Source organism: Mus caroli, unplaced genomic scaffold (assembly GCF_978045245.1).
Source record: "Mus caroli unplaced genomic scaffold, Mus_caroli_1 scaffold_2, whole genome shotgun sequence".
NCBI classification, from domain to species: Eukaryota; Metazoa; Chordata; class Mammalia; order Rodentia; family Muridae; genus Mus; species Mus caroli.
The window spans coordinates 66,193,020-66,216,451 of NW_028227257.1; the positions used below are offsets into that span (position 1 = coordinate 66,193,020).

Below are 23,432 nucleotides of genomic sequence, written 5' to 3' on the forward strand. Positions count from 1 at the left end.
TTTATTTTTGCTTAGAATGAGTGTGGCAATGTTCCTTCTGACTCTAGTTTGTGGAATAGTTTGAGGAGTATTGGTATTAGCTCTTTTTACGTCTCCTTTGAAAGTCTGGCAGAACTCTGCACTATAATCATCTGGCTCTGGGGTTTCTGTTTTTTGTTTGTTTATTTGTTTGTTTGTTTTTCGTTTGGTTTTGGTTTTGTGGGAGACTTTTAATGACTGCTTCTTAGGTGTTCGTTATAGAACTTTAAAATTGCTTACTTGATCCTGAGTTAACTTTGGTAAGTGGTATCAATCATGAAAATCATCTCCTTCATTTAGATGTTAGCATTCTCATGAGTTAACTTCCAACGTGAATGGTAAAGGAAATTTCTTCCTGGCTAAACAATTTCTCGGGTTTTCATTTGAGAGCCTCATGTAAACGGGGCTAACTGAATTCATTCAGGATCATCAATTTCTATTTTTCATATTATCCTAAATTATGTTTGAAGACACTCAGTGGTTTTCAGAGTTACACTCAGGGCTTGCTGTAGGTCCATCCAAAGTCAATATTTTGCAATTGACTTGACTTTGTGGAAGTTAGCTTTTAAATATTATTATTTCTTTGTCTACATCTCTACGTGAATAACTATGTACTCACTTTTCTTTAAATATAAATTTCAATATGCTGAATCTTCGTAATGTAAGAACATTTTAGTCATCTCTGCATCTCTTCATGATTGTTCCTCTGCAAACTAGATGGTATCACAGGTGTGTTGTACAGACATGGTAGGACTATTTTCTTTATTTGGAGGAAAGAGAATGAAGCATGGGTATGACTAATAACCTGGCTCATTCACAGACAATAAGGTACACAAACCTCATTATGTGTATCCCGGTTCAATGTCCCTGTAAGCATCCCACTGTCTACAGCAGTGAGGGAAGGGAAAGGGTATAGGGGTTAAAAAAAAATGGTTGTTTAGCACACTCAGCCTTCCTGATCCCCAGATTCGAAATCATCTTCTATGGAAGAAAACAGACACTACTCTCATAATCCCAATGCCTTATGAACATAATGAACCAGGGTTTTTTTTGGTTTTTGTTTTTTGTTTTTTTGGGGGGGTTTTTTTTTTGGTTTTTTGCAGTCAAATCCTTTGAGAAATAGAATACACTGTAATGGTTTAAATTACACCACCTTGTGACAACTTCCATTTCAGGGAAACACCATATGTCTTTATAAAAATTATTTGGGGCATATTTCTTTATACCTGCATACCAGCATTTAAGAGCAAGGTTTATACATTCACATTTTATGAACATGAAAATTAAATACTTATTGATCCATATTAATTTAACTAATGTGGTACTCAGAAATCCGGTATGCTGTTTTCACCCATTTAACCCAGAGCAATATTAGAAGGCAATCCAACTGGACATTCTTTAATAGATTTCAAACATAAAACAAAGAATTCAATGAAACTGTGGCAACGAACAAGTCCCCCATGCTTGAGAAGGAGGAGTGAGCATAGAGCCTGCCAGAAGCCGGTTGTCACTCCAGTAGACTAATTTTAGAGAGAAAAGAAGTCAGCATGGTAAAATGAATTTCCTTTCTGTAGCTTGCCTGATTGCTGACATTCTGAAATCTCATAATATTCTCTGAATAAATTATCCTCGTTTTGTTTAAAAAAGAAATTTAACATACATTTAAATCGTGCCGTAGTGCGGGAGAGGAGCAGTGCTGAGCTGTGCGTTCCACTAATGGCATCGGGTGCAAAGTGAGTCACCGTGGTTTTTATTTATTCATTCATCCTTGGATCCTTTTAAAAGTCTCTAAGGCCCTAATGACCATCATCATTATCATCAGTAAAAACCGCTTTCTGGTGCAAAGGCAATAGGCATTAAATTTAGAGGCAGCATTAAATTATCAGTAAAGAGGGCTTAGAATAGTGCTACACTCATATCCCTGCATACAGTACATGGAAAGTTCATAGAGCAGCAGGCAGGCAGATTTCTTTTTAAAGGCTGTGGTTAAGGTCTCCTCTTTACAAGGCAATGTCATTGGCTCAGGAGAGAAATCAGGGGTCAGGTCTGAGCTGCATTGTGAGTCACTGGAAGAATAAGTAACCAAGAATGAGATGACTCCTAATTATTTATTTATATGTTTATACATATAATTTAAAAAGCTATCTGCATGAGAAATTGTATTTTAAGCTTTCCTCCCATCCAGCATACTTTCTTGATGTAATAAACACTGTCTAAAGAATAGGATTTTTAAAATGTGGGAGTTTGCTTTGAACTAATATTTAAGTCTTTCCTGTGCCAGGACTCTATTAAATAGCCTGATGTCATCTACTAAGCAGGACAGAAGCCTGACTTTTCTGTACCATCTCCAGCAGAAGAATTAGAACTGCACTCATGGGACCAAATTTCACGCATATGAAGATAAACAGTGTCACTTCTGAAAGCATGAGTAAGTTTATACATTGAGATACATGTTGTTACATGCTACAGTCCCGTTCTTCAACCACTCACACTTCCATCACAGTTTGGGCAGCTGATAGAATTTAGAAGTTATCAGGAGAACAATCGTGATGGTCTCACAAACCACTGCAAGTGCTTGTACTTATACAAAAATCTCAGAACTTAAAGAGAGTGGGGACTGATGATCGCAGGGGCCGCATTCCGGCGAACCAGCTAAGCCTAGGACTGGCTAGATGCTTGGTTTTGGAGCACGTAGTTAGGAATTTGAACTAACTGTTAAGTCTTAAAAATTGCCAAGTCTTGTTTAAAAGAACATAAATGATCATAGAACCAAACAAGAGGAATACTATAGAATACATAACAAAATATTTAATACAGAACACTGCTGGCAACCCTTTCAAATTTCATCAGGTTGTTGGTTTTGTTTCTAGGTTTTTTGTTTGTTTTGTTTTGTTTTATTTTTAATGTTGAGTGACAAATGTCTTTGTAAAAACAACTAGCGATTTCATCAATGCTTCTCTGTCCTTTGCTATAAAATACAGGTGCTTACTAGCCTGTTCCAAGTTTAGGGTAGCCTTGGCTACCTGTTGAGACAGTGTGTATGAAACTGGTTTTGTTCTTTGAGAAATGTCCCTGGGGGAGTGAATGTCCTGGAACATTCACTGGTTTGTGAAAGACTGCATGTGTTTTAATTCCTTATCCCAATCTTTAATAAAGAGAGTTATGTTTGACTCTAAACTTTGATGTAGCATTTTAAAAGTTTCTGCTTTTGCTGTGGATAGTTAGATTTCACTAATCTAGGCCAATATCAAGTAGGGGCTGTGGAAGATTCATTTCTATGGTACTCTCAACTCTTTTGACTACTTGGTAGATCAGGAATAGTCTTTCTTACTCAGAACCTTCCCTTCGGAGTCCTCTTTGAAGATGATGCTCATTAAGCTATTTTTCTGAGAATTTTCTCAGCTTATGAACCCGGTTGCCACCAGAGGTAGACCGGGCCCTCATACTGCTTGTCAGATTATGATAGTCTTCAGCTGGGAAGCAGTTCCACACCTTTGTATCTGTCCGTGTTCTTCCCACTATAACTCCTAACATCACAATGGCTCACACTTAAAAGAATGAGGAAAATTAAGTTTTCTTTTTACCTTCCCCCTTATTCCAATCCTTGCATTATTGCCATCTTTTATGTGTCTATACAATGTTCATGAAGGCCAGTGAGGAATCTTGCACTTGCATGGCTAAGATTTATAGCTGGGAAATTTATTCTCAATCCTTGCATTTGTGAAGGATGAAAAATGCATTTCCTCCACCCTTGCACGTTAAACTTAGTTAGGCCCATTCTTTCAGATTTGACTCAAGGTCTTCTGGATTCAGACTTCAGAATGGATTTTTCTTATAGCTATAAGAAAGGCATTTTTTTATGTGACCGTCACCATATAGAAGAGTCGTATATTCTGAACTCCATTCATTTCTAAACTGAGATAAAAAGTTAGAGATGTCCTCATTGGTGTAGTGCTTGACTATTGATCTATGGTGATACAGATTGGTTCACACACACACACAAAGATAAACTGAGGGAAAGAAGAGGAGAGGGGGAGTAGACACTGAGAAAGGAAGGAGGGAGGGAGGGAAGAAGGGGCAGGGGGAAGAGTCTGAGGCAGAGAGGGGAAGGGGTAAGGGGAGCACATTGCCATTGCCATCAGGTTTTGCATGCTTGTGGGCAAGCTCAGTGGATAGAAAGACCCTTTGGGCTATGCATGTGCATTTGCTCCTGTGCAAGTAGGTGCAGATGCAGATGTAGATGGATATTCAGATGCATGCACATACCTGTGAAGGAAGAAAAACCGGGTACCATCCTAAGGAGCAGCAAACAAGTTCTTCCGAGACAGTCTTACAAGATGCCCTGAAGCTTCCCAATTTGACCAGAGAACACTAGGAATCCTCTTCTCTCCTGTCCTATGCTGGAATTACAAGCACAGGCCACCACACCGGGCATTTTTATGTGGGTTCTGAATCTTGAGCTCAGATCCTCACCCATGGGAAGGAAGGACTTTACTCAGTGAGCTATCTTCTCAGGTTTAAATTCTCAACTGTTGTTCTAGAGAGCAATTTAATTCAAAATTGTTTGGAAAAGTTGAATCTCAGAGCTGTTGAAATGTATAGCTATACCAGAGATCATGCCATTAAACCAGAACCAAACCCAACGCTGACTTTTCTGGAAGCTATCAAATGTCAATGTTTTCTCACCTAGGGGTAGGATTATATGCTTGCTTCCCTGCTTCCAAGCTGGAATCCTATCTGGCTAGCTCTTGAACAGGCTATGTGCTTCTGTCATAATCGCTAAGAGTTTATATGTGTGACTTGCCTTGTTATAGCTGAAAAACACTGTTTCCTTGGAGTTACCCACCCACGTCTGCATTTGGAATCTTTCTGTCCCTTCTTCCATGAACATTCCAGGTCCTTGGAAGGGCAATAGAGTCTCCTCTAGTGCTTCAGTCTGTCCTCAGAATCTTGCCTGCATTCACAGTGCCAAGTATGGATTCTACTTCAAAAAACTGATCTCAGATCCAATCAGTCAGTGGTTAGTTACACCCACAACATTAATACTACGAATGTAGCCATGTGCCTACTGTGTTAGGACAGACATTGTTAGATCTTTCAGGGTTCACAGATGGATGAGAAAAACGTTTCTCTCCTCCAGGAGCCTGCATAGCACCTTCCAGAATTATGAGAGCTAACCAGGAGAAAATGACGCTTCCAGGGGAGGACCAGCTTGATTTCTCCAAGCGACTCAAGGATGTGTTATTTTCAGTAAAAGGGTCTTATCACCAAGTTCTGGACAATAGCCAAGGGCAGCCACAATATTATTCAAGGGTTCATGTAACTCCAACTACTCAAAAAGATGTAATCCATTTCTGGTCCTAGGGTTTTTAGTTGCTAGCCTGTGGTATCTAGTTAGGGTATTTCCACTTCATTATAGGGTAACTCCATTAAAGTTCTTTTTGTATATGTATACATTTAGAAAGCTTCTACAAGTAGTAGGTTTCCATATTGCTTTTTTAAAAAAAAAAGATTTAAAGACACACCAGAAGAAGGCATCAGATCCCATTACAGATGGTTGTGAGCCACAAGGTGGTTGCTAGGAATTGAACCCAGGACTTCTGGAAGAGTAGACAGTGCTCTTAACCACTAAGCCATCTCTCCAGCCCCCATATTAGCTTTCCTCCCCCATAGCTTCTCCTCTGCCCTGCTTTCCCATCTTCCGCCTCATTTAGTCCTTTATGTTCCATAATTTCCTTTCCCTCTTTATATCAATGTCTTCTATGATCTGTCACCTGAAAAATCCCATCTTCCATATTATTCCTTTATAGTTTCTCAATAACCATATATTGCAAACAAAGCACACACATCTAAGAAATTTCAAACTAACATTTGTGTTTCTGAGTTTCTGGTTCTGAGTTACCTCTCTCAGGGTGACTGGTTTTCTTTCAGTTATTTAATAATTTCAATTTTGATAGCTAAATAATAACCAAAATATTCTGTTCTATAAATGTACCACATATTCATTCCTAATTATCAGTTCGCTGCTTCCATTTTCTAGCTTCTGTGACTAGAGCAGCAGTGAGCACGGAGGAGCATCTCTCTGTATCTACTGAATCTCTGCAGTAAGATACAACATATGTCGGATGTATACTAAAGAATGGCATGGCTAGATCTATTTCCCACTTTGTGAGGTGTGGCCACACCTATTTTCATAGTGGTTCCACCTGTTTGTATTCCCATCAGCATTCATTTCTCCTTTCCTACAGCCACGCCAATGTCTGCTATGCTTGTTTTTAGTGTTGACTATTCTGAATGGGATAAATTGAAATCTCAAGCTAGTTCCAAATTGTATATCCCTGGTGTCTAAGGAAATTTGAAAAAATATTTTTTAGTCATATGTATTTTGCCTTTTGAGAAATTCTGTTTTGGTTCTATGCCCCAATTTTAAATTGGATTCTTTGTTGTTTAACATTTTAGTACTTTGTATATTCCAAAAAACAACCTTCTGTCAGACAAAGAGCTGACTGGTAAAGATTTGTTTTTACCATTCTATATGCTTCCTCTTCACTGGAAAACTGGTGGCTTTTTGCTGTACATAAGCTTTTCCATGTGTATTATTGGTCAATTTTTAGTTTTAATCAATGCCATACTAGGTCTCACCAGCAAGTTCTTTCCCATGCCTTTAAGTTCAACCATGTTTCTTACACCTTGCTCTATCAGATTCAAGGTATCATATCTTATGTGGATACTTTGATCTATTTGGAGCTGAGTGTTGTGCAGGGTAAGAATTGGGGATCTAGTTTCATTTTTCCACATTCATCTGTGCAGCACCATTTGTTGATGATTGTATATTTCTGGCATCTCTGTACAAACTTAGGCATCTGTAGGTATGTGGATATATATTTGTATCTTGCCTGGCATAATGTGTGGAGTCCACAGCCCAGTAATATTGCTGATGCATTCCCCTACGCCCTCCATCCCCTCCTGTTCCCCTCTTCTGTTTCGTTCTCCCCAACAGCAGTTCATTTATATCTCCTGGCACTGTGAAAGCTAGAAAGCAAGACAAAGACTTTTAGCTCAGTTCCAATTTGGTTTCTCTCTGTCCTGAAGCCAAAGCATGAAGCATCTTTGGTAATAGGATCTTTCCGTTTAGTGCAACAACTAGCAGTGTTAATAGGCAGTATTGTTATGGACACCTCGAAGACCAACAGCTCTGAGGAGGTACTGCATTTCTGGCAGTGGGATTTTCAATGAAGACCCTATGGCTTCTGGGATCACCATTATCCACTCACAGAGGACACTTATAGTTGAATTCTTTTGTACTACATATTTATAATTAGTTTACTAAGTTGTAGGTTTCATATGGATTCTTCATATATCCTTAAATATGATTAACTCTTTCCTCATCCCTCTATCCCCACCCCTACTTAAGGTTTTCTATCCCCAGTATCGCCCCCCCCCACAACTCCCTACTTTTATATCACCTGTATTCTAGTATCTTTCCTCCACCTTACCTCCTCTAGCTCCCATATGGTCCTTCTCTGGGTTCCTGGCCTCTACAGACATCCTTTCTGGCTTACATTCACAAATGTAAACATGAAAATTCCCATGTGTATATATACTTTCCCCATCCACCCATGGACTGTTCACCATCCTCTACTTTGATGTGACTTGGGTCTTCTAACCACTGACACTGATGACTTGAGACCTCATGCATAAGCAAATTAAGGGATGAAGAGATGCTCACAGTTGAAATAACTTGCAAATAAATGCAGATACATTTGCTCTGCAACTACAGACTGAGGTAAAAATCATTGTAATCCTTAACCGGGATTAACTTGATGACAAAGAAATTCAATTTCATGAAGCATCCATAAATGTATTACTATACAAATGAGATTAAATGTGTAGCACAGTTTTCATTTCAATAACTGTAGTTATGAAACTCAGAATTGCAAAACATAAGGGAGTGCTTACTGTCACTGGAACATGGGGAAGTGTCCCTGTGAATCCTACGTTTTAGCATGTTTCATGTGGTTTTAAAAGCCCCTCTCTACACAAGCAGTTTCGTTTACCCATAAATAACAAAAGACATTCAGCTACAGTTCCTCTCAATGAGGTATAACTTCAACTGCATAAAACTTTTGGGACATCCATAGATTGGTAGAATAAAATCCCTGCATACTTACAACTTCAATCATAGACTAAAGGGGGGATATGTAATGAACGCATTAACCTGAGGGTTCAATTCACATGTGTGCCTACTGTGCTGGGCTCTAACTTTTATAATGGTCCTAATTACTAATATAGAAGACCCATACATAATAGCAGTCCTTTGCCAAATAGCCTCTGCCTATAGTTAGAATGGGCCACGCCTTGAATAAAATATTACATCTGTAAATTTACAGACCAGATAAACCTACTTAAAAAATAAGGGAAGAGGTCTCATTTCCAAAAGATTCATTGCTAAGGTCATTGAACAAGCAAACACCTGTAGTGACATTAACATAGAATCGATTTTGCAAAATTCAATTTATGCTCAATTTTCCAAAGGTGACAGCCCATGAGACCAAAACCTAGATGGTGATGGTTATAGAGTGAGCATTTTATAATAAGAAGACATTTTTCAAAAGTTGACATATTTGGTTGACATTAGCTCTTAAATTGACAGTGCCTGATCACCCTAGCCAAGGCTAAAGGCCTAGAGGAAATGTACAGTGCCTGATGCTTCTAGAAACTGGATCTCCACTCTACCCACGCAGACGCTATAATGTAATTAAAATCAAAGTACACATAAAAGCTCATTACCTACCATATCATTAATTTTAGATAAAAATAATTTTTAAAAAACCACCAAACAGCTACCAACTTCGTAAAGGAAACTCCACTAGTAATACTCAGAGGTTTTTGTTGTTGCGGCTGTTGCTAAGAAAGCAATGGTCTTGCCAAATTTTATAATTTAGGCATTAGAAATTTTCTGCCGTAGCAAAACAAAAATAAACAAGGACTTAAATTAGTGTTTGCAGAAACGTGTTAGATTTAATGCATGCAAGCAATTAAGCAACGCTGACTTGATTCACTGTGGTGTCTAAACTGGCATCTTAAAAAATGAAAGTAGCTAAATTTGTCCCTGATAAAATATATAGCGGCAATGGGTTAGGAATTTCGCAGTTTTGCCCAAAGACTCCAATCAAACAACCCATATATTAGGCGGCCGTTAACATGCTGGCAGCTGAATCTTTTACATCAGCTTCCAAGGTTGCACAGTAATTACATCTACAGTGAGTCATTTTTTGTGGCATATTTTATAAAACTTTTACAGGTTTTTCTGGGAAAGGATTATTCAAAGTCACCTTTTATAGATTCTGCCATGAATATTAGACAATTCTTTGGAAATGTTAGTGTTTACTGCTAGCACCACTGCGGCCTTAAGTGCAGACAGCAGTCGGGGGTTTCATGCAGTATATCAGGAAAGCATCTACTCCTTCCCAGACCTTCTGTTCCCAAGCATCGCTAGTTTATGTTCCCACCAAGCTGCTGCCAGAGCAAAATCAATCCAGTTGCCTTTTGCTGCTCAAGGCCAGTCTGGGAACCAAGGAAAGAATTAGTTGCTCTGAGCATTTGCCCTAGACTAGCATTAGAGAAACTGAGGTGCAGTACTGCGACCAAACTAGCCAGAGGACTTGCTCGTTTGAATGGCTAATTCACTTAGTTACAGCCTTTCAGTGGGCTCTCTTTGTATCCTGGTTCCTAGCAGTAACCAATCAATGCTAGGACATGCATTTGAGATGGCTGTTACATAAAGTCCTGGCTGTAACTTATCGAGTCCCTGCTTATTAAAGCACAACCCCCTCAATTGAGTGTTATCAGCATGTTTTCCTTCTGAATGAAAAGTCCTGATTGCCACCCATTTCCAGGCGACTTTCCATTGAATTCCTTATTCCAATCTGTTGAAATATGTTTTCTTGAATGAATTTTTTTCTACTTTATACTGATCTGTTTAATGGCTTCTGGGCTGTTTATTATAACTTGATAAGATTTGTATCACATGAAAAACATTTGTCCAGAAAATATCCTCTTCGTGCCTATGAAGTAAATGTCTAAAAATAAAGGGAAAAATTTTAAACACATCTCACAGATTTACTTGAAGGATGGCCTTTTATTTATATTAGATTGTAGAACAATTAAGAACTATGAGAAGAGGTTGTACTGGAGTTGGGGGAGTCCTGTGCTTAGGGAATGATTCCTGATCTTACTCAGGGGAAGTATCAGCATGATAATTAAGAATGCAGGAAAACAAGTGCTACTCCATCTTGGACTCAGTGTTTAAACAGAGGTCTCTGGCTGGGAGAGTACAGCCAGTCTCTTCTATCTGCTTCTCACCAAGAATCCAAAACATAGGAAGTCAGATCTTGCATTTAGGTGGAAGAAAGGTTGACCAATCATTCATACATATACATATATGCATACGCATATGCATACGCATATGCATATACATATATGTGTGTGTGTGTGTAGCTCAGGGCAAGTCTTAGTCTAGAGATGATAGATTTGAAAATTATAAGCATTTAGACTGAAAACAACAACAAAGTGCTCAAGAAGCTAAAGGAAAAGGATCAGAGTTAAGGGTAGCTGGAAAGGGGGAAGTCTAAGACAGGCTTTGGATAGAAAAGGACTACCCTGGCAGGACATCGCCAAAATCTATGACAGAAGAATAAAATTTAAGAGAGATAACCTATTTCAAATGTTGATTGGTCAAAAAGGACATGAGCTAAGAAGAGACTATTCATTGTGCTGGAGAGAGAATGCCAGGGGTCCCACAAAATGGGCTTCTGTGCAACCAGGGAGACAACCTGAAGGGCATGGATACAGCAGAGAGGTCAGTGATGAGGTAGAGGTGGAGAATCCAGAAGCAGACACACTTAAGGACTTTACCCTATGATAGAACAAAGAATTAAGACCAATATTAAGACATGGAGTCTTAGAAAAGAGTTTATCTTAGTTGAAGCTATAATGACTTGTGTTTGTACTGACTGGAGCCATCTTGTAAAAAGAGTAGCAACTGAAGATACAAGAGAAAGATAGGACAATTGCAAGAGTTATTTTCTGAACTGACCCCAGGGAATGGGAGTCGATTTCTACTTTGAGAATAAAAGCACTGGCCTTATGCTGAAAAACATTCACCCAATGTTGTGGATTTTGTGTGTGGAACTGTTCCCAACTGATTGAACAATTGGTTGCCAGCTGATGGCATTGTTTTTGGAAGGTTGTGGAACCCTAGGAGGTGGAGAAAGTAGTTCACTGGATTTAGGCCTTGAGGCTTTATAGTCCTGTCCCACTTCCTGTTCCTGTGAACTTCTAGGAGTAGGTGTGATGTGATCAAACATCTTCTTGTTCCTGGCACCATGCCTTCCCTGCCCGCTGCCATATTTCACCTCATGATATGATGCACTATATCCCTATGAAACTGTAAGCCACAGTACATCCCCTTTCTCATCAGTGGATTTAGTTAAAATATTATATTACAGAACAGAAAAACAAGTTAAGAAACCCAGTGTAAAAAGGAACATAGCAGAGTACATAAGATTAGATTTGGTAATGAAATGTTTCTTTCTGCTTTCTTAGTCTTTTATTGAAATGAGAAGCAAAACTATTAGTGTGAGAGGAAGAGAGAGGGATGTTGAAGTTGGATGGGAAGGGTGGGGGTAAACAGCTAGCTTCTAAATTAAAGGTGACTATTTACATGTGTAGCTGAGGCCTCCTTACATCCAGTGATGACAGACAAGGCTGCTGAGCACGACTCTTTAATGTGAGTGTCTTATGCTTTGCTTTGGGATGTGGGCAAGGAAAGGCGAGCAGTGAGTTTTAAAAGAACTAGAATTTGTTATGTAAGAAAAAGATAAGAGCATAGAGTGAGGAGAGCTTTTTCATTCCTTTTTTAAAAATTATCTTTCACCTTTCTTCTGATAAAACTAATTCCTCTAAGTAAAATCCATTGTGTATGCAAATCTGTAGGCGTGCAATTTTTTCTTAGTCATGCCATAATGGAAAAGTTCAAATGCTGGAAAATAGTATTTTCAACATAAGTACTATAATTTAGTCTATGTCTCACCTATTTAGCTCAAGTTAAGAACTCTTTTTTCTCATTTTTACCATTTTTTTTCCTTACGTAACAGCATAAGCTGTAGAGAAATAATTATGGGCAGGTTATTAACATTAGTACTTCTGAGTTTCAAAATAGCTTGGTGACAAGACTATTCAGAAAAATAAACTATTCATACAAGTAGATTGACTTCAAGTGAGTCAGATTATAAGATATATTTAGTGGATTGTGGAGCCGCTCAGTTACTGTATGTCAATTAGCTATGCCATTCGATGATGGTTACAGATGTTGATATCAGCAATGTCTTCATGCCAGCACAGAGCACCCACAAGCTGGGTTTTCCTGTTCATCATCTAGTAGAGTTCCTCTTCAGATATTTATGGGATAGGGAGGGTAAAAAAGAAAGAGAACTGTCAGATCAAAGAAAGCATTTCTCAAAGAGTTTGAATGTGTTTGCAATCCTTTGTCATTACATCCATGTTTAGATTCCCCTCAAAGCAATGTGCTCCATCTTGGCAACCACACCCCCTAACGATACATATACACAAACACACTTGAAACAGTGTTTGAAACAAATTTTATTTAAGCTTCCAAAAGAATTACAGGCTTAATACTAGCCTTTTATTCTTAACTTATAAAATGCAGCATTATTAAAATAGTCTAAATGAGAATATTTAAATATGAATATTCCAGATGCTTAGGAAACATTTATTTTCTACAGTGACCATCCATTTATCAATTTATGTAGCATTTAATTATATTTAGGGAATATACCCACATGCATTTTATATGTGTGTAAGGTGTGATTATATATAATAGATGATAGAGTTCATATGTAATATGAAAATCTAAGCTATGGTAAAAGGAAAACCAATATTTTCACAAATATAAACCTCACTGGATGCAAAAGATATAGTTGCTCCAGTATTACTGTAGAGGAGACTTTAGTCACCACATAGACTCCATTGTCTGCAAACTATGTCTCCGTATAATCTACTAACAGTCAAGATAAAACTTATTAAAGGTTACAAACTATGCATACAATATATAAACATGAAATTGGCTTATTTTTAGTGAAACAATACAATGTGATTCAAAGTTAATGTCTCATAAAATAGATCCCTTCCCATGAATGAGCACATGATTCAAACAGGATTGAACTGCATCTGTAGTTACCTTTTTCATGAATGTGACCCAGGCCCCCTCAAGCGGCGTGTCACTTTTACATGCACATCCAACATGATAAATGTCATCAGGGCATGTGTTTCATATAAAGATGGCCAAGCCTATGGCTAGCTCAGTTCAAGGCCTGGAGGTTTGTTCACAGGCTGCCTTTGTCCACTGCCCTCTGCTCTCTACCCCTCTTTCCTGGAGGCTTGTAGACAAAGTGCAAGTCCTACAGTGGGAAGAGCTAGACAAAGAGCTGGAATTTTTGTCTGGACTCTGATACATTCTATCCATGTGAATTTGGAAGAAATCTTTCTGATTTCAATTGTAGTGTCTTTCTTTCTAAACGGGGGCTGGGAGTAGCGATTTTGCCTGCCTGCCTCAGAGATGTTAGAATCAGGTGATACATTGCAAGTCAGCATGCTGAAAAACTATTACATACACACACAAACATACACACACACACACACACACACACGCATGCACCCATACACATACATGCACACACACATACACACCCTACACACAAACACACACATGCACGCATGCACACATGTACTCATACATATACGTGCACACACACACATGCACGCATGCACACATGCATACATGCACTCACACACACACACACACACACAAAGAAAAATCCAGTCTCAAACTTTTATGGTCACTGGCTCTTGTTTGAATTATGACGAGTTTAATAAATCCAACCCTTTTTACGGTTAGCACTAATGCTTCATAATGATGAAAAAAGGAAAAGAAAACAGAAAGAAAGAAAAAGGCTGGGAAATGTGCGCTGTAATCGAACAGGGAAAGATTTGTTACTTTTTCTTTCCTATCTCAATTAACCTCTGAGGAAGGTCACGGACAGGCCAGAGCTAAAGGTTTGATTTCCTTTTGGCTTCTGTCAAGTCTTCAAATGTGGGGGGAAGACAGTCGCAGAGTCTGTTGTATTCTGTAAGGCTTGGGGAAAAGAGAACTTTTTCAGCATGTGGCATTCTTCAGGAAATGCATAGATTTTTCTCCTTCTTTCTCCTTCGCCTCTTTATCTCAATCAAACTCATGTCTGATTGTAATCATCAACGGACTGTGCTATTTCTGTGTAATATCTTACAACAGTGCCAGGCCAATGGGTCTCCGGGGTCTCATAGGCTTGATAATGTTAAGGCTACTGTGAGTAAAAGGAACTTACAACTGTAATAATCTCAGCTCATAACAGCTCAGACAATTTGTCACCTTGGCTGTCCATTCAGGACACTTTTCAGATCACAAACAGTCTTTCAGACAGGTTAATGCTGGCTGTCGAGAGTTTTTTTTTCCTAATTATATTGTCAACACATACTCTGAATAACTACTATCTGCTTGACAGTATCCTTAAAATAATGAGATAGAAGTAATAGCAACAGGCCAGATGTGGTGGACCATGCCTTTATTCACAGCACTCAGGAGGCAAAAACATGGATCTTTGTGAGTTTGGGGCCAGCTTGGTATACGTAGTGAACTCCAGAGCAGCCAGGGCTAAATACTTAGCCACTGGTCAAGGCTCTCTGATATGATGGATACTGGTTCCAGACTTTATATAAATGCGGTTTTCACAGCAAAAATAAGAAGTAGGTATTCTTGCCTCGTCTACTAGATGGGGAAACAGAACTTAGCAAAGTTGTGTGTGTGTGTGTGTGTGTGTGTGTGTGTGTGTGTGTGGTGTTACTTTTCTCTTGCTGCAAGAAAACACAGGGGCAAAGAAAGGGAACAGTAAGTAGAGTTGAACTATGAACTCTCAAAGTCTTCCTTCAGTGACAGACTTCCTCCAGTGAGGCTTCAATAATCTCTTCAAATAAATGTACCAACAGGAGACCAAGTGTCCAAATACATGAGCTCATGAGGGAAATTCCTCATTCAAATCACATTAGTTCACCTGTGGAAGCTCACCATCATTCAATCTTTGCTGGTTACACACCATATATCAGCTATTCTGTCCTCCCTCTGGAGATGTAGAGAAGTAGACCTTAAAGCACCTAGTGATACACTTTGCAATCATAGTGCCTTTCTCTGCACTTTCTGCTCATTTCTTTGGATTCAAGCTGTGATTCATCCTAAATGTATAACTCTGCTATTTCTAGATTCCTCCAATAAAACAGCATTTATTCATGCCATTTTCTGACTCTTAGAAGATTTGGGGACATTTCCCTTGAAGGTTCTCAGCCATTCCTTCCTTCCTCTTTCCTCCTGATATTCTTCCTCCTTCCCTTTCTTTTTCTCCTTCCTCCTCCTCCATATCTTTACTCCTTTCTTTTATTCAATTCTTCACAACACTACTAGGTCAATTCCGAGTCTCTGCAGATCAACAGGTATTTCATTCACAAGGATGACAGCACGATGCTCTGACATGGGCCTTCAGTTCCTAAGGTTCTATTGGGCTTTAAAAAAAATAATTGGACACTTAAGCATTTTCTTTCAGTTCAACAATATCACTAAATAATGTAGAGGTCTTAATCTGTTCTTAGTCAATAAATAGGCTGTGGGAATAAAAATTTGCACATTATACCACATACTGCTTTTTTACATGCTATTATGGAAGAGATTGTCAAATTCCTTCTGTGGCTAAATAGTGAATATTTTGTCTTCATGGGCCATGTAAAGTCTTTGCTATGACTCCCCATCATTTATTGGAATAGAGTAGCCAAAAATAGCACAAAACTTTACTTCTAAACATAGAAGTTTGAATTCCACATAACTTTCATGTCATTGAATATTATATTTTAGACTTATTTCAATCAGTTAGAAATTAAAAAATACTTAATTACATTCAAAACCTGGCAACAGGGATTTTCTTAAATGTGCTCTCTTCTCATTACATTCAGATGCCTCCTTTTATTTCTGTTTTGTTTGGTGAGGTTCAGAGATCAGGAAAGAGACAAGACAAATGAAGAACAAAGTGATTGAATATTTAAGTGACTCCATGTTCAAAAAGTCTTTAAAATATTGTAGGAAAATCACTTTTCCATGAATGTAAACCAGAAAAATGTGTATGTGTTTCATCTTAGATACATAACAGAAATTCTGGCCTTCGGTGTTCTCACCTTTAAGTAGTTATCACTCCTAAGGACCACATGAACCTTTGTACACACACTTAGCTTTCCTACATTACAGTGATTCTCAGGTAAAAGTCTTCATGCTTCTTCACCCCAAGTTTGACTATTATGGTAGTTCAAAGAGCTAAGTGTGGTTTGTGTTAAATAGATTTCTGAGTCTTGCATCATCACTCATCAAAAGGAGCTCTGTATTCCAGAAATATACTTGTTTGACTCTTCTGTGACCCATGACCATACCATCTTCTCGTATTTATAACTGCTTAAGAATTGCTTTGCTCTTCTTGATTGGTAGACATCATTTGGAAAACAAGTTAGGTTCCTTCAGTAGGTTCACATAACTTTGCACTGGGTACCACAAGTTTAGATGACTAAGCAACATCTGTACCAAAAAGCCTGCTACTTTATTGGCCCTGTTATTAAACTGTACTGCCTGATAGAAAAAAAAGCTTTTCATTCTATTTTCTCATCTGCAGTTCATATCTCTTTTCTCTCCATTCCTCCCATTTTTCTTGCCCGCTCTCCCTCCAAAAGAGTTCTCTGATTGTAAAATGTGCATATAAGACATGGTTGAAAACTACACTTGCACCATCCTCATTTGCAAGTCTTTCTGCTTTTAAAAGAACTGAAAATCTAAGATTAAAAAGCAGCAAGAGCCTAGTGGCCCAGATCTCCATTCTCCTTAAGAAAAAGCCAGTGTAAGATTTTGGAATCAAAGAGATGTGTAGGCCATAAAACAGAATGCACATCTGGGCTACATGCTTAGTTTACATAGATGGATGGATGTAATAAAATCTCCTCTATTCTCACTGGACTGTGCTGCAGAGAACATCCTAACTCAGCCATGATTCTTTGCAGCAACTCCTGGGCATTGACAGCATGTGAACACCTGACCCTAGTTGTGGTTTACAGCAGAATACTCCTAAAGTGCAGCATGCTTTTCTGTGCATAGCCCAGGTATTCAAGACTCACACTAGTGAACTCATCTACTCAGCCTAAGAGTCTATAAAACTGATATCTTTGGATATTTGATCACACTCAAATAAACAATAATGAGATATCTTATTCAGTACAAGTTAACGAGTTCAATTAGAACTCAGGTTCTTACTCTGGAAATCAGTCTAGCGGTTCCTCAGAAAATTGGACATAGTACTACCAGAAGATCCAACAATACCTCTCCTGGGCATATACGCAGAAGATGTTCCAACTGGTAAGAAGGACACATGCTCCACTATGTTCATAGCAGCCTTATTTATAATAGCCAGAAGCCTGAAAGAACCCAGATGTCCCTCAACAGAGGAATGGATACAGATGTGGTGCATTTACACAATGGAGTACTACTCAGCTATTAAAAACAATGAATTTATGAAATTCTTGGACAAATGGGCGTATCTGGTGTATATCATCCTGAGTGAGGTAACCCAATCACAAAAGAAGTCACTTTATATCCACTCACTGATAAATGGATATTAGCCCAGAAACCTAGAATACTCAAGATACAATTTGCAAAACACAAGAAAATCAAGAAGAAGGAAGACCAATGCGTGGATACTTCATTCCTCCCTAGAGTAGGGAACAAAATACCCATGGAAGGAGTTACAAAGTTTGGGGCTAAGAAAAAAGGATGGACCATCCAGAGACTGCCCCACCCAGGGATCCATCACATAATCAGCTACCAAATGCAGGCACTATTGCATATGCCAGAAAGATTTTGCTGAAAGGACACTAATATAGCTGTCTCTTGTGAGGCTATCCCAGTGCCTGGCAAATACAGAAGTGGATGCTCACAGTCAGCTATTGGATGGAACACAGGGCCCCCAATGGAGAAGCTAGAGAAAGTACACAAAGAGCTGAAGGGGTCTGCAACCCTATAGGTGAAACAACAATATGAACTAACCAGTACCCCCATAGCTCATGTCTCTAGCTTCCTATGTAGCAGAAGATGCCCTAGTCAGCCATCATTGGGAAGAGAGGCCCCTTGGTCTAGCAAACTTTATATGCCCCATTACAGGGGAATGCCAGGACCAAGAAGTGGGACTGGGTGGGTAGGTGAGCAGGGCAGGGGGAGGGTATAGGGGACTTTTGGGATAGCATTTGAAATGTAAATGAAGAAAATATCTAATAAAAAATTTAAAAGACAAGAACTCAGGTTCTTGAAGGGCTGATATGTCATGTCATCGAACTGAGACTTAACCAGTTCGGTCCATACTTCCTTCTTTCAAATTTTACTGCTTTTAATCAACCGTATTTTACTGATCCAATCTGATAGCTGTTCCTTTTGAATCTCTGAATTCCTTTGTATTTTTCTGTAGAGAGCATCTGGTGTTCATAACTGTTGAACCATCATTCCAGACACAAGTACATATATTTTTGCCCATCAATTATTTACGGTTTTGAAAAGGTAAAAACCTTAAAATATTGACCCATAACATTTATCAAAAGAAATCCACAAAATTACCTTTTCTGGAAAGCCTTCTAAATGTTGCACATAGTGCCAAGTTGAGCATCTACCAGTCGTATTGTGCATACTATGTGCCAGACATGGATTTAGAACTCTAGAGATAATTATTGTTGAATATTTAAATATCCGTAAGACATAGGCATTACTATTGTTTCCCTGTGGATACTAGCACAGTATAAGGAAGTGCATTATTTTGAAATATCTTTCTTTCATAAGGAATGAGAGATTCAGTTCCCTGAACGTATAAATATTTGGAATGAAGTTAGAGATTATACTTACATAGGAAAGTGGCAGTAGTAGGTTCTTCTCCAGGTTTCATATCCTCCCCAGCCATCGGGATGTAGATAAGTTACAGCACAAGTCATGAATTCCTTCCCATGGAGCAGGCCTAATGTTTAATTAGACTGCTGTTGGTTATCCCCAAGGTAAAAGAGTACCTGTGTACCTTCAGTGTCCCTTTGGAGCTATATTGCCATTCCAAGCATTGTGCTCCATAGGCAAGACACCTGGATAGAACTGTTGATGGCTTTTCTCCCTTGGCAGCTTGCATAGCGCCTCCTAACACTATAAAAGCCAGTCCTTATGGAGGAGGCTTCCCTGTGAAAAGCAGCTTGATTTTCCAAGTCCTGGGTCAAAAATGGGTGGTGTTTTCAGCAATAGAGACTTACCTCTAACTATGGGAGGCAACCAAGGACAAGAGCAATAGTCTCTACTGGGTTTTGTCTTGGAGGGGAGTGTCTCTTGGACTCCCCTGACTAACAAATCAAACATAGGTTTTAGAAATTATTTGTCTTTTGCCTTCCCATTTAATAACTATTTTCTTCAGTTATATCTTCCAACTGTATATTTGCATACATAAAAATCTTTCTTCCCACTATACATACTAATTTAACATAATCGCTTCTTCTTAAACAATATTACTGTATGCAATACTTATTTCAGTTGATTTCTTTCAGTTTTATGGGTACAAAAATAATATAATCTACAAATGTCTTATCTCTTCGTTTTGTATATCTTTCATCATATTCTCTTACATAGTGTGCTGGCTAATATGCAAGGTCATTGTTTAACACCAGTATAATGGTGGATTTGTTTGTTCTGGTGCCAACTATAGGGAATATCTCCCATGTTTTCTCCATTAACATAGACATTATCTTTGAAACTGAGTTGCATTTTATTATGGTAATTAATTGGTATTATCAACTTTTAAAATAGGTACTCAGTTTTGTCCAGTGTATTTTCAGGACCATGGGAAATGATCTCATGACTTTTGTCCTTAGATTTATAACATGCTGGGTGATTTTAGTTTGTTACTAAATATTAAACCATTTTAATTTATGATATAAATTACTTTAGTCATCTTATATAAATGTATATGGAGGCCAATGTCATCCTCAATCGCTCCCCACTTTATCTCTTGAGACAGGGTTTCTTACTGAACATGACCTCACCAGCTCAGCTCAGCCAGTTAAGCAGCCAACCCCAAACATGCTCTTGTCTTGACTTCCTTGGCACATGAACTGTAGACCTGTTTCATGCAACTTTTGTTGTTGGTTCTAATGAACCAATCTTAGATTCTCATGGTTTTGCAACAAACACTTTACTGGCAAAAAGAGTCACCTTCTCAGCCCCTATATACTAATAGTTTTAGAAGTTTTTATAGTAGTACTTACAAGTAAACTTGTTCTGTATATTTATTTGTATCTTCACCTGGATCCACCATTCCATAAATGGTTTGCAAAACAGTAATATAATGCTACTTTTTTAAAGTTTATGTTCATTGACTAGGTGAGATATTTCTATGAGAGGAGGACCTCATTCATCAAATATTTGATTACACTCAGGAAGCTGGTACTGGAAGGCAGGTTACATGTTTTCATTTACTATTTTTTATATTAATGAGTTGGTTTCCAGTATTATCCTAAGACAACCAATAGGTTTGTGGATTTCTATCCATATGGACTCATGGATATTTCATGTTTTGTTTTTTGTGGGTTTTTTGTTTGTTTTGTTTTATTTTCTTTTGTTTTGTTTTTCAAGACAGGGTTTCTCTTTATAGTCCTGGCTGTCCTGGAACTCACTTTGTAGACCAGGGTAGCCTCGAACTCAGAAATCCACCTGCCTCTGCCTCCCGAGTGCTGGGATTAAAGGTGTGTGCCACCACCGCCCGGCTTGTTTTGGTTTTTTTTAATGTTGCTTCACTGTTGTTGTTATTTTGATTGTTGACCACCCTTTGAAGATGTACCTATCCTTCTATAAATCAAGGTTTCCAGATTCATCTTGCACGGGTTCCTCTTAGGGCCCAAAAAATCATATCTTCTCATGGTTATCTTTTCAAACACTTCTTATTCATTGTTGGAATAGGTCCTACACAAAAGATTTGGCCTGAGGTATGGTAGCTCAGTTAAAACCAACACTCCAGAGCCCAAAGTTGGAAACCTTGTGTACATTCACCACAGCTAAGTCAGTCCCTCCTGCAAAGAGATAAAGTTGAAGCATTCTCCTATGTGTCATGCCTGGAGATGACCAATCAGATCAGTGAGACAACCAGGAGAATGCCTAGCATTTAACCAACATTTACTGTGTGTTTCAACAACCCTGAAGGGGAAAGCAGAAAAGGAGCTCACAGTGTAAAATATGAACATCCCAGAGATAAAGAGAAAGCCAGGAAACCACGCTGTTGCAGAACTCTGTAGCTTTCTTGTCTTCTCAACCATTGCTATTCCTTTATGCTTCAAACAAAGATGTAAGCCAATATGGCAGCTATGATAGCAGCCAAGTCAGCAACTGTAGGCTTTGAGGAGTATGAGATATGCAGGCAATGAGCAAAGCCCTACAGTGCTCTGTTCAAGCATCCAGACTAGAGAAACTCTTCATGGTATCTAGATACAGGACAAAATAAATTTACTGGTTTAATCTAGGTTTTTTTTTAAGTTGGCTTTTTTTTTAAAAAAAAATCAATACTTGCTTTGTTTATTCTTATGTTAGAAATATGAAGATACTTATGGTCAGAAAGGAAAGGGCAAGACATCAGGAGGGGAAGAAAGAAAGGCTTGCTACCACCATATTCCTGGGGAGGTAACATCAGGAAGACCCTTAGCATGGGTCAAGAACATGACCTGGTGGGCATTCAGGGAGATTCTTTACTACAGCAGAATTGTGGCTGCAGAGTCAGTTCTCACAGATATCAATATTTTGAACACATTACGATGGGTTGTGATTTCTCCACTTTCCCTCTAACATTTGCAATGAACTGTGGATCTTTTATTATATAATTGTTTACTGCAAAAAGAGAAATCAGAATTGCAAGAAATCTCCCATTCTGAGTCTTATCCATCAGAGAGATGGATGAATCAGGAGTCGGAACACCAGAGTTTACCTTCAGTCAGAATACACATGCCCCTGAGTCTGAAAAATCATTAGACTTAATGAACTATACACGTTTGTGAGTTATTTGAGAGGTATGATTGAGATAAGATACAAATTAGCTGTGAAGGGGAGAAAGGAAAAACTTCAGGTTCTCTAGATTTGAACAATTGAGAAGACAGAAAATAATGATCTCAGGCTTCAAGCCTTATCAATTAAACAAAGTTGTGAAATGCGTTAGTGTTAAGTAACTGATGTTTTCTACAAACAAGTAATTTAAAGAATGAACTATAATTAGATAAAAATGGGAGCCAGGGTACAAAATATAGTTTATACAGTGTGTAAGATAAGGAGAAGAAAATTCCAATCACTTCTTAACTTGAAAGAGATGGCAGACATAAATTATGGAGGTTTTAGCAATTTAAAATTTCCCATATTCTTATTTATCCTGGGGTGCCATTGGCCATGTTATTTAACTTACCCATTATTTCTTCTGAAACAATTGCATTACAGTAAGAACAGATAAATAGAACCCTGGAGTACACTATATCACTGAAGTGTTGGTTGCCTTAAACAAAGAGAAGTATAAAATCAAGGCAGTTCCTGGATGCTGTTCTCCTGGGCACAGGCTCATCGTTCAGAGCTGTCAAAGGGTGTTGTCACTCCCAAGCTTCTGTGACACGCAGGACTAATTGTTTGCAGCCCAAGGCATTACATGTCCCACTTTTAAAGGCACTGAGACAGCATCTTCTGAATTACCCACTCACTGTAATTCTTCTGTTTATGGCACAATGACAGCAGTTTTGAATCCCTTTGTTTTGTATTAGGAAGTCTCACTTACCTGCTGAGGGTTAATCAAGTGCTCACTATGACCACAGATGATTCAAATTATTTCAGACCATCTGTCTGAGTGAGTTTGAGATACATTTTTAAGCTATTCGTATTTCAGATGACTATTGCAGAGCATAAAAAGCCCTTGATCTTTGGGCCAAATGTCTCAAAAATCAAGATATGTGAACTCATTCCAAATTCTATGGACTATCAAGACCGCAGTACATTACAATTTCTAGAGAACTCGTCTGAATTACTTTCATTCCAGAATCTGCAGCCTAATGTTGTTTACAATCTTATACTGCTCTTCTCTTTCCAACTTAGGGATCTAAAAGCAGAAACTGTCTCATGCGTATTTTCATATTCCCTGTCTGCAGGACATTATGCTCTATACATAGACAAATGATCAAGTATG

At 38.4% G+C, this 23,432-nt stretch overlaps 1 long non-coding RNA gene across 1 annotated transcript in view; it reads left to right on the top strand.

The window, feature by feature from the left end:
- Positions 1–1,702: 1,702 nt before the first annotated feature.
- LOC115029422 (uncharacterized) overlaps positions 1,703–23,432 on the top strand; it is a 40,384-nt gene continuing 18,654 nt past the window's right edge. Inside the window, exons 1-2 of the long non-coding RNA XR_003834996.1 lie at positions 1,703–1,751; positions 2,300–2,446. This is a non-coding gene — a long non-coding RNA (uncharacterized LOC115029422). The remainder of the gene's footprint in view (positions 1,752–2,299; positions 2,447–23,432) is intronic.